General features: G+C 53.2%; 1 protein-coding gene across 1 annotated transcript in view; it reads left to right on the forward strand.

Moving 5' to 3' along the window:
• Positions 1-866: 866 nt before the first annotated feature.
• RHOG (ras homolog family member G) overlaps positions 867-12,145 on the forward strand; it is a 29,002-nt gene continuing 17,723 nt past the window's right edge. Inside the window, exon 1 of the mRNA XM_066619110.1 lies at positions 867-934. The gene's annotated coding sequence lies outside the window, so the exon portion shown is untranslated. The remainder of the gene's footprint in view (positions 935-12,145) is intronic.

Raw genomic sequence — 12,145 nt, forward strand, 5'->3', positions numbered from 1 at the left:
CAGAAATGATGCGACCTGGTGAGGTGGGCCTGCGTGGGCAGCCTCCCTGCCCAGAACACCCTCCTGCAAAAGGCGCAGGGGGGCAGCTGGGGCCCGCCCAAACATGAGTCTGGGACCGCGGCAGCCGCCCTGGCGAAGACCCGCGAGCCAGGGGCGCCTGGCCTGGGAGCTGCCCCCGTCCCCCAGCTGAAACGGAAGAGGCTCCGGGCAGGGTCCTGGCGGGTCAGCGCCCACAGGGCTTGCTCCCAGGGAAGCGCACAGGACTGAGCCTCAGAGGGAAGCCCTTCCTCAGCCCCTGCGGAACTCACGGCCACCACTTACACAGCTGGGGCAGATCCCTGGGCGGGGGGAGGCTGCGCGGCGGCGAGGGGGCCCAGCCAGCCGGGCGTCCGCAGCGCGCAGGCCTTCCGCGCCCGGCCCTCGCAGGGCAGGAGCTGCCCGGGCTCCGCTCCCTGCCCCGAGGCGCCGCTCGGTGGCGTCCCGCAGCCTGTGCGGCGTCCACGCGCCCCGGGGAAGTTCTGCGGGCCGCCTGGAGCGCGCCCTCCGCAGAGCGCCAGGCGGCCGCTCGCCCCCCGTTCTGGATCCGCTGGGGGACCTGCGCCGTGCTGCCCGCCGCGCCCCGAGGCCACCTGCGGGCGTCCCCCGGGCGCGGCGCCTGCTCGGCCCCTCTGGTGGAGGCCGCCCGGGGCAGGGACCGCTTGGCGCAGCAGCTCCGCCCCGCGGTGCCAGGCGCTGCGCAGAGGGCGGCGGCGGCCGGAGGGAGGCTGGTGCAGCTGCAGCCGCGGGGCGGAGGCGCTCGGCGCGGCCCCGGCCCCAGCCCCAGACTTCCTCTGCGCGCTCACTTCCTCCTCCTCCTCCCGCAGCAAGCCCGGCGGCAGCGGAGAAGCCGAGTCGGAGCGCCCGGAGCCGCCTGCCCGGCCAGGCAGGAGCCCAGGTGGGTGCTCGCTCGCTGCATCCCCAGGGCAGGATGCGGAGCTGGGCGGGAGGGCGGCTGCGCTCGGCGCGCCCACCTCGCGGGGTTGGCGTGGAGCGGGAGAGCAGCAGAGGCGCGCTCGTCTGCCCGGGATCTGGGACCAGCGCGCCCGGCTCCGCTCCGGAACGCCTTCGGCGGGGTGGGCTCAGCCCTCGGAGACGGAAGGGGGGAGTGCCCCTGGGCATGTGCGGAGTGCCAGCCCCGCGTCCTTCTTCAGGAGGGGGGTGTCAGGCGCCCCCCGGGATGCGTGGCTGGGGAGAGGTGCCTGAGCGTCGGGTGCCCTTTGCTGGCAGTGCCGCCTGGGGGGATTTCTCGGAGGGGCGCCTGGGTGGCTTCTCCCATCACTGTCCTCGGAGCTGGAAGGGGTGCGGAGGGCCACCGCCTGTGGCTCGGATGCCCAATCCGGTCCTTGGCTGGAGCAGGCAGCCCGTCTAGCCCTGTGCAGGCCAGTCCTGCGGCCTGTGGAGCCAGAAGGGGGCACCTTGTGTGTCAAGGTGCAGCGTAAAGGGCACCCTCTGAAGCCCCAGGGAAGGTCTGGGGCGTTCCTCCAACTCTGTCCATAGGAGTGGATTGGCCTGGCCAGAAGCCCCACTGTCAGGAGCACCCTTGGCTAAGGCCTGAGAGTGCATGGCTGTAGTTGGTGCCCCAGGAAGGCTGCAGGCAGGACAGGACAAGGCCTGGAAAGGCTTCCTGCCCTCCTTGGTCCTTGGCTGCAGCTGCACTGGGGTTGGTGGCTTCTGCAGGAGGGGCTCTCGAGGTGAGGACTTGGGGACAGGCCTCCCAGTCCATCCAGACCACCCAGAGCAGCGGTTGCAGGGGCCCCGGGCCTGCCTGTGCCATCAGCTGCTGACTCAGCGGGGCCTCTCCACGTGCAGGTTTTTTCCCCATCCCTTCCCAACGAGAACCTCAATGACGCTCATCGCCTGCAGTTCCGTTCTTGTACTTCCCTTATTTGGGTCACTCAGTGGAAAATCTGCCTCCGCACCAACCTTGTGTCACCGGGGTGGGGGATGGGCTGATCTGAGCTGTTGGGCGCCCCATGTGTGGGCTCCTGCAGTGTCGGGATCAGGGTGAACCCACAGTGTAGTCCCACCTTCTGGGTCGGTGCCCCAGACAAGCCAAGTAGCCTGCCCCAAGGCCTCTGCTCCAGTGGCAACCTCCAAATTGTGCCCTGGAGCCATGGGCTGCCCAAAAGAGCTGAGTCCCAAGAATCCAGGCCTGCTGTCCCTTGCCGAGCCCTTGAGGCAAGTTCCGTGCCTGCTGCGCATTGGACCTCAAAGCTCCCAGATGGAAACTGCAGCGCACTGCTTTGGCACAGCACAGCTTCCAAGCTCCAGATTGCACCTTCCCCACATCAGCCAAGATTGCTTTGCAGAGCACTTGGGCTCTCCCTGCTGATCCAACTGCCAGACCACGCTGCTGTCCCCACCCTGGAAGGGTCAGTCTGGCCCCCAGCATGCTGTGCCAGGCTGCCATTTAATTCCAGAAATGGGAAAAGTGGCCAGTGCTGTGCTAGGACCTTCGTGATTGTTTGGATCTCACAGTCCTTTCCCTGAGCAGGGAGACCTGTGAATTCCCCCCCCCTTTTGCTTGGGAGCTGCAGTGCTGGGAGGAGGGTGCAAACCGCTTTCCTCTGCCCCTGCCCCTGCTCTGCCCTGACCCTGCTCCATTTCTACTGTCCTGGTGCTCAGAATTAGCCTTTTGGGCAGAGATGGAAAATCCCTTTGCAGTCAATGTGAAGCCACGCAGTAATCAGGCTGCCAGAGGGTTGCCATGGGGGGAGGGGCAGTGTTGAGCTTCTGCTGCACTCCTTCATGTTTGCACCCGTTTTGGAGTGGCTCCTTCTCTTGACTGTATGGAGTCAGATTTGCCCCCAGGTAGTATTGCAAGTAATGCAGTGACTTCAAGAGGGAGCAATAACAGGTCTGCCCTCACCACCAGTCGAGAGTGGCGGAGCCAAGAGCTTGAGCGGGAAGTCCCTCTGCGCAGGCTCAGCACAGCGCTGCGCTCCCGGCCTCTCACACTTTCTCTGTGATGCTGGCCTGTGTCACAAGGCCGTCATCATGATGAAAGAATGTGTGCAAAATGGCTGAGGAAAAGCAAGTGCCAAGACATCAGATTGTTTTATTCTGGCTTTGGAGTTTTTTGGCAGGCTTCCCGTAATTGCAAGCTCCAATGCAGAAAGACACCCCAAAGGAATCCCCTCTGTTTCAGTACTGCCAGTATTTGTTCCCTGCCTTGCTGTGGAAAAATGCTCAGTGAGGCTTACAAAACCAGGCTCTATAAACAGCCCATGGGTGGCAGCACCCCAGAATCCATAAAACCCAAAGTCAGCCTCAGAAGCCGTTTTGGAGAGCAGCATTCAGGGAGTCCTGGGAAGGCTCCCTTTTTTGTGCCTGAAGCAAGGGGCTTCCTGCTGGTCCAGTGGCTGCCTTCAGTGGACCCACATGCCCTGTGGTCCAAGGCTGCGCCTGCTCAGGGCTGGGCTTCTTGGGCCTGCATGTGCTTGGCTGCAAAGGGCAGCATGGCAGTGGCATAAGGTGCTGGGGGAGGCCTCCCACCCCTCGGGGCTCTTTCTCAGCTGCCATTGGCGCTTCCATTCCAAGCCACAAACCCTGCACAACAGGTAGTTGGGCAGCCCCTTGAAGGCGAAGCCACTGACTCCAGAGGTGAAAAGCAGTGTGCCCCAAGGATCTGTCCTGGAAGCAGTGCTTTTCAACCTGTTCGTAAATGACTTGGAGACAGGGTTAGGCAGTGAGGTGGCAATGTCTGTGGATGACACTAAACTTTTCCAAGTGGTAAATACCAGAAGGGACTGTGATAAGCTCCAGAAGGATCTCTCCAGACTGAGAGAATGGGCAGCAAAATGGCAGATGCAACTGGACTGGGGCACCTCCCTTACTAGGAATGTTTGCAGTGTTTGGGGCTCTTCAGTCTGAAAAAAATGGCGCCTGAGGGGGGACGTGATTGAGACGTACAAAATTATGCAGGAAATTGATAGAGTGAATAGGGGGATGTTCTTTTTCCTCTCACACCAGAACCAGGGGTCATCCACTAAAATTGAATGTTGGGAGAGATCGGACAAAATGATTTTTTTTTAACTCAGCATGTAATTAGTCTGTGGAACTCTTTGCCACAGGATGTGGCATCTGGCCTAGATTAGTCTTCATCACACCAAGTCAACCAGTCACCATGTCAATTAGTCTTCATCACACCATGTCAACATTTTCATCGCACTGTCCACAGCACCCCAAAATCTCTCTCCTGATCTGTCATGGACGACTCAGAACCCATTAGCCTATATGTAAAGTTTTCATTCTTTGCCCCAGTGTGCATGACTTTACACTTACTTACACTGAAATGCATCTGCCATTTTGCTGCCCATTCTGCCAGTTTGGAGAGATCTTTCTGGAGCTCTTCACGAATCCTTCTGCTCTTCACCACCCAGAAAAGTTTAGTGTCGTCCACAATCTTGACCGCCTTCCTGCTTAGCCGTGTCTCCAGGTCGTTTATGAAGAGGTTGAAGAGCACCGGTCCCAGGACAGATCCTTGGGACTCTCTCCTTTGTAAAAATTTCCCACTGACACCCACTGACTGTTTTCTGTTCAATCAGTTCCTAATCCATTGCAGGACCTGCCCTCTTATTCCCTTTCTCAGGAACCTTCAGTGAGGGGTGGTGATGGGAGGAGCTCTGGCCAGGATGGGGAGCCAGGTTGTGACCATTGTCCTTGGGAACTACAGGTTTCTGTTGAAGTCCCTGTCTAGGCAGGTCACCTTGCCTGCTATCTCCTCCCCCAAAGCACTGCTCATAGAGCAATGAGCGAGTGGCCCTGTGCTGACCAGAATATGCAGCTTCCATTGGTGAAAACACAGAACAGAGAGCTGTACTGTTCATCCCAAACTTTTGAATGGTTTTATGGACCTGACTTTCAGGTCAGCAGGAGAGTAGCCTGGGAGATTGGAAGTCTCAGGGTCTGGGAAGGTCAAGGTATACAAAAGAACAGGGAAACTCGCAAAAGCCCTGGAGTGGCCGAGGAGTCCCGTTCCTGTGCCACATCTGGAGATCAGTCATAATCATGCTTTTAGAGGCTTGTCAAGTACTTGGATACTGGATGCTGCATCATTTGCTGTGCAGCGGCAGCAGGGGAAAAAAGGGCTATTGAGAATCCCCTCCAAGGAGATTTTAGATTATTATTGGGCAGAATCATAAAGCCAGATGTTTGCATTCCAGCCCAATCTGCTGGAATGTGTGTGTTGTCGGTGTGTTGATGAATGTGTTGTCGGTGGAGCTTTTGCTTATGGCAAGTCCTCAGGGAGCCCCTTGTGAACATCTGGGTCTTTTCCGAAAACCTGAGTGCTGCCAGGTCACCTGTGCCAAGCTCAGGGTCTGGGAGGAACTGCTTTCCTACTCCTACCACAGTATTTTGGGGAACCCAAAGACGAGGGCGGGATGCTCTTGCTCCTTCCCAGCATTCAGTCATGTGGTCATACTTACAGCCGGCGGAGAGTGACGCAGGAGGCAGAAGTGAAACCAAAAGTGACAATACTGCACAGGGGTGGGGTAGCCCCTCCTGAAGGGAGCCTTTGCTTGGTTTATTTGTTGGTGAACGTGTGTTTCTGGTTGGCTAACCAGGCAGTATAAGCCTTGTTACTTGGCAAATACAGAAAGGCGCCATGATTGAACTTCAGTCCTTTGCGATATAAGCCATTAATGAAAGTGGCCTTGAAAGAAGTCAGCCCCTTGGCCGCCTCTTGTCCTTCTCTGGACACTGCCTCTCTCTCTCTCAGCCCTGCCTGGCCTTTTGGGGCACCTGGGCTTGAGTGCGCCAGGCCAAGGAGTTGCAGCTTTGCTTGTGCCAGAAATCTCGGCCTTGCCCTTTCGCATAGCTGACATCACTGCTGTGGTGCACCTGGGTGCCAGTCACTTGCCTCCTGAGCTACCTGGGGCTGAGTTAACAGACTGACCTGGGTGATGTTCTTGCTTTGAGCTTGTGGGCTCTGTGGGGTCTGTGCTGTGTGGAGCTGGCCTGCACGAGACAAAGGTCAGGTGCAGCTGACTTAGCTGAGGACTTGCAGGAACCTACCAGAGCAGAAGGTCTTGAATTGACAGTGTGTTTCCAGTGGCTGATGCCCGCTCCCTGGGCTTGGCTGGTGCCACAATGTTGCCTGGGCTCCTGTGAACTCTTCGACAGCCTTCCTCACTGTCCCTTCCTGACCCTTCCAGGCCCATTTGTGTGTCATCTTCTTGAATTGGGACTGGTGATGTTTCTCTGTTTAACGGATTTATATCCTGCCTCTCCCCAGTAGGTGCTCAAGGCAGCCTTTGGTCTTGGGCACCGATGGTGGTCCTTGAAAGTAAATACAAAGCCCACAAGCAGCTGAGTGATGCTACAGGTTGCCTGTGGAGGCTGACTGGCATGGGGGTGTCAAACTCGTTTCAAACCAAGGGCCGAATAGCATTCATGATGCCTGCTGAAGGCCGGAAGTGATGTCATTAGGCAGGAAATGATGTTATTAAACAGGTCATAACCAAAAATAAGCACTTTTCCTCACTTAGGAAGTCATTAGCTGCAAATGACAGAAGAAAAAATATGCAAATCTTGATCATATTTCAAGATAGGGGAGAGCCCAATTTTCATGTGGGCTGCCCTTTCAGAAGCAACATCTCAGCACTACTCAGCAGATGAGAGCCTGAGGGCCAGATAAAAAGCTTCCGTGGGCCGCATCCAGCCCCCCCCCCGGGCCTTATGTTTGACACCCCTGGGCTGGCATATTGCGGCCTCTGCTTTTAGAGGGTACAGCCTGTTGTCTCAGTCTATTTTCCATTTTGTCATCTGCTGAAATGCGAACAGGTAGAATAGGTCATGAAATGTGATATTAGGCTTTCTTTTGGTGGTTTTTGAGTTTTTAGGTTACACAGCGTGTCTCAACAGACATGTCTGATGAAGGATATTCCTTTTGTATGTCTGTTATTCCCATAGTTGTAATAAGAAGTAGCATTTAGGCACCACACATCAAATGCTGAGAAGGTTTTGTGTATAATAAGGTTAGATAAGGTTCTGCATTTTGTAATCTTGATCATTACAACAGCCCTGTAAGGTAGAGTAGCACTATAACAGTCGCATTCTGTGTAGGAAACACCTGAAATTACTAGGCTGCTGTGCAACTGGGATAATTTGCCATGTGTGTGGCCTGCTTGGGGGGGGGGGGCGGGGGAGATGCACCTTTTGGCTGAATTTGAACTAAGGGCTTGTTGGCTCACAGCTCACACCCTTAACCTCCATGTTACACCAGTTTGCAATTGGTGTGCAAAGTGTGAGACCCACGACTTCTAAGAGTGCTTGATATTCAAAAGTCAGAAATTGTTCCAAATGACTCCAGCAGAGGTGGATTCTCATCACTGGGCAGGCAAGGAGGACCCCTCCGTACAGGTGTCTGACATGTCCCTGCAGACATGGCCTTTTCTGTTGTGGCCTCCAGGCCATGGAACTCCCCCCTCCAGGAGGACATCTGAGTGGCCCCTCTTTCTTGGCATCCAGCAGTGGCTAAACATGGTTTCTTCTGCCAAGCTTTGAGGGTTGTTTTATGGTAGCTTCACCCCCAATCCTGGGGAACTTTGAGCTGTGCTTCTATAATTCACAGCAGCTGCAGGATCTTGACTTGACTTAACCCAGTGTTTCTCAAATCGTGGGTTGGGACCCACTAGGTGAGTCACAAACCAATTTCAGGTGGGTCCCCATTCATTTCAATATTTCATTTTTAATATATTAGACTTGATGCTACCATGGGATGTGACTGCATCTGGGAAAATGTTACTGTTCTGCCAGATTCCCAATCCAAGCCTCACTTAGGGAACTTATGCCCACTCTAAGCTAATTAGCTCTCCTTTCTTTCCCCCAACAATGGCCCCAGTTCTCTATGGCAGTACTGCTAGACTCCACTACCAGGGTAGCTTGCCTGTTTAAATTGCAGGGACCCAGTTCCTAAGGCAGCAGTCCTTCCAGGTATAGCAGCGCACCTCAGCTCTCCACAGCCTGTTGGAGTAGTCTGTTAGTCACAAAGTCAGTCAGAGTATCCAGGACAAAGTCAATAACCCAAGTCAAAGTCCAAGGTCAGATTCCAAAGTCAATAAGCCAAGTCAGTCTCCTCTCCAACCTGCACTCCTTCTACAACCCACACCACTAGTTCCTCCAGGTTCTGTTTATTTGCTCCCAGGTTCACTTTAGCCTCTAGTGGCTGCAGCTGTGCAGCACACCTCCAGCTCCCACCTGGGCTTTAACCCTGCATTTACTTAGAGCAAGGGGGCACTGTGGACACCACACCCTATCTCCTCAGTAATCTCTTCCGTGATGTCACTACAGTTACAGAGCCTGTACTTTAAACAAGCTACTATGTATATTCTTTTAACAATGATAGTAAATGGGACTTACTCCTGGGTAAGTGTGGGCAGGATTGCAGCCTAACATTGTTAAAAATTTTCCTGCTTGATGATTTCACTTAACATAAGAACATAAGAACAGCCCCACTGGATCAGGCCATAGGCCCATCTAGTCCAGCTTCCTGTATCTCACAGCGGCCCACCAAATGCCCCAGGGAGCACACCAGATAACAAGAGACCTCATCCTGGTGCCCTCCCCTACATCTGGCATTCTGACTTAACCCATTTCTAAAATCAGGAGGTTGCGCATACACATCATGGCTTGTACCCCATAATGGATTTTTCCTCCAGAAACTCGTCCAATCCCCTTTTAAAGGCGTCTAGGCTAGACGCCAGCACCACATCCTGCGGCAAGGAGTTCCACAGACCGACCACACGCTGAGTAAAGAAATATTTTCTTTTATCTGTCCTAACCCGCCCAACACTCAATTTTAGTGGATGTCCCCTGGTTCTGGTATTATGTGAGAGTGTAAAGAGCATCTCCCTATCCACTCTGTCCATTCCCTGCATAATTTTGTATGTCTCAATCATGTCCCCCCTCAAGCGTCTCTTTTCTAGGCTGAAGAGGCCCAAACGCCGTAGCCTTTCCTCATAAGGAAGGTGCCCCAGCCCTGTAATCATCTTAGTCGCTCTCTTTTGCACCTTTTCCATTTCCACTATGTCTTTCTTGAGATGCGGCGACCAGAACTGGACACAATACTCCAGGTGTGGCCTTACCATCGATTTGTACAACGGCATTATAATACTAGCCGTTTTGTTCTCAATACCCTTCCTAATGATCCCAAGCATAGAATTGGCCTTCTTCACTGCTGCCGCACATTGGGTCGACACTTTCATCAATCTGTCCACTACCACCCCAAGATCTCTCTCCTGATCTATCACAGACAGCTCAGAACCCATCAGCCTATATGTGAAGTTTTGATTTTTTGCCCCAATGTGCATGACTTTACACTTACTGACATTGAAGCACATCTGCCATTTTGCTGCCCATTCTGCCAGTCTGGAGAGATCCTTCTGGAGCTCCTCACAATCACTTCTGGTCTTTACCACTCGGAAAAGTTTGGTGTCGTCTGCAAACTTAGCCACTTCACTGCTCACCCCTGTCTCCAGGTCATTTATGAAGAGGTTGAAAAGCACCGGTCCCAGGACAGATCCTTGGGGCACACCGCTTTTCACCTCTCTCCATTGTGAAAATTGCCCATTGACACCCACTCTCTGCTTCCTGGCCTCCAACCAGTTCTCAATCCACGAGAGGACCTGTCCTCTAATTCCCTGACTGTGGAGTTTTTTCAGCAGCCTTTGGTGAGGGACCGTGTCAAACGCCTTCTGAAAGTCCAGATATATAATGTCCACGGGTTCTCCCGCATCCACATGCCTGTTGACCTTTTCAAAGAATTCTATAAGGTTCGTGAGGCAAGACTTACCCTTACAGAAGCCATGCTGACTCTCCCTCAGCAAGGCCTGTTCGTCTATGTGTTTTGAGATCCTATCTTTGATGAGGCATTCCACCATCTTACCCGGTATGGATGTTAGGCTGACCGGCCTATAGTTTCCCGGGTCCCCCCTCTTTCCCTTTTTAAAAATAGGCGTGACATTTGCTATCCTCCAATCTTCTGGCACCGTGGCCGTTTTGAGGGACAAGTTGCATACCTTAGTCAAGAGGTCTGCAACTTCATTCTTCAATTCCTTAATAACCCTTGGGTGGATGCCATCAGGGCCCGGTGACTTATTGATCTTTAATTTATCAATGAGGTCTGAAGCATCTTCTCTTTTAACCTCTATCTGACTTAACTCCTTGGTCAGGAGGGGCCGTTCGGGCAGCGGTATCTGCCCGAGGTCTTCTGCCGTGAAGACAGATGCAAAGAACTCATTTAATTTCTCTGCCATCTCTAAGTCTCCTTTTATCTCCCCTTTCCCTCCCTCACCATCCAGAGGGCCAACTGCTTCTCTGGCGGGTTTCCTGCTTCTAACATATTTGAAGAAGCTTTTATTATTCCCCTTAATGTTGCTGGCCATGCGTTCCTCATAGTCTCGCTTGGCCTCCCCTATTACCTTCTTACATTTCTTTTGCCACAGTTTATGTTCCTTTTTATTCTCCTCATTAGGGCAAGACTTCCATTTACGGAAGAAAGCTTCCTTGCCCTTCACAGCCTCTCTAACTTGGCTGGTTAGCCATGCGGGCACTCTCCTGTATTTAGTGGAACCCTTCTTTCTTTGCGGTATACACCTCTGCTGGGCCTCTATTACTGTTGTTTTAAGCAGCCTCCATGCACTCTGGAGAGATTGGACTCTTTTTACCCTCCCTTTCAACCTCCAGTCATGACACCATTTCTGGTGAGTCCTAACAGATTCTCATTCTAAAAAATGGGTCCTGGTGCTAAATGTGTGAGAACCACTGGCTTAACCCATTTTTGCCTGGCCAGCTGGAGTACACATTTGGTCCCTGTTGCATATATGCAACATTGGGCAGAAACAGCTTAATTGGATGATTTATTGACTATTTGTTGTCTTAGGTTCCAATCCTATGCATACTTACCTGGGAGTAAGCCTCATTAACTATAATGAGACTTACTACTGAATAGACATGCATAGGCTTGGGTTGTTAGTGGATATTTTGAGCTGCATCTGGGGCTAGAAAAGCAAGATACAGCACTTCTTTATGATGATAAATATCTATTAATATTTGATAAGTAAACCCAGTCCAGCTTGGTGATCATGGCTGGGACTGGTAGGGTTGCCTAGCCTCACGTATGTACCATATCCAAGCCAGCCCAGCTGACAGACAAAAGGAGAGGTTGCTTGGTGGGCAGGGGTGTCGCACTAAAACTGTGGCATTAGGAGCTACTGCATCGTGCCACATACAGTGGGTGCGGAATGGCCAGCGGAGTGCAGTGCAAAAAACAGAATGGAAATCGCTCCTTTCCTTCAAAAGTTATGGCCAAAAAACCGGAAGGAAAAATGCATGGAGCCCTGTGGAAAGTGAAAGTGAGCCATATCGCGTGTTTACTCGCGAGTAGGCGTACTTGCCATAGTCCATCAGAAAGGGCAGGCTGAGAGGAATCCAACGACACCAGAGTGGTCCCGATCCAATGAATGCAGCCCCCCAAAAAACACCCAAGGAGGTCCCTGCCTCCCTCCCAGCTTTGTCTATTAAGCCCGAAATGAAGCCACGTGGCTGCATTTACTCGCGAGTAGGCAAACTTGCCTTAGGTCGGAAAGGACAGGCTGAGAGGACTCCAAGGACATCAGAATGGTCCTGATCCAATGAATGCAGGCCCCCCCCCCCCAAACACCCGAGGTGGTTCCTCCCTAAAAGCTGCGAGTCTATGGAGCTCTATGGAAAGCAAACTCAGCCACATGGTCACGTTTACTCGTGAGTAGGCAGACATGCCTTGGCTGGTGGTCAAGCCAGGCAAAGGGGAATGTGAGGACACCAGAATGGTCCCAATCTAATGGAGCTGGAGTGCAACAAATGCTCCAGAAGGCAGCCCCCCCCCCCCACTAAGAAGGACAAAAAAGAGGCTTGAACTGGTAAGGGGAATGTCTTCTATTTTGCACTTGCAAAGCTAGGAAGGTCTTTATCTTGATGTGCCTGAAATAGAAGAACTTTAAACTGGGCACTGGGAGGGCTGGAAATCTCACTGATTCTTTTTTTTGGGGGGGGGGGCGGGGTATTGCAGGCAGACTACAGAGTAAACTCCATTGACCACTATGGGACGTACTTCTGAGTAGAC

This window comes from Tiliqua scincoides, chromosome 3, assembly GCF_035046505.1.
Source record: "Tiliqua scincoides isolate rTilSci1 chromosome 3, rTilSci1.hap2, whole genome shotgun sequence".
NCBI classification, from domain to species: Eukaryota; Metazoa; Chordata; class Lepidosauria; order Squamata; family Scincidae; genus Tiliqua; species Tiliqua scincoides.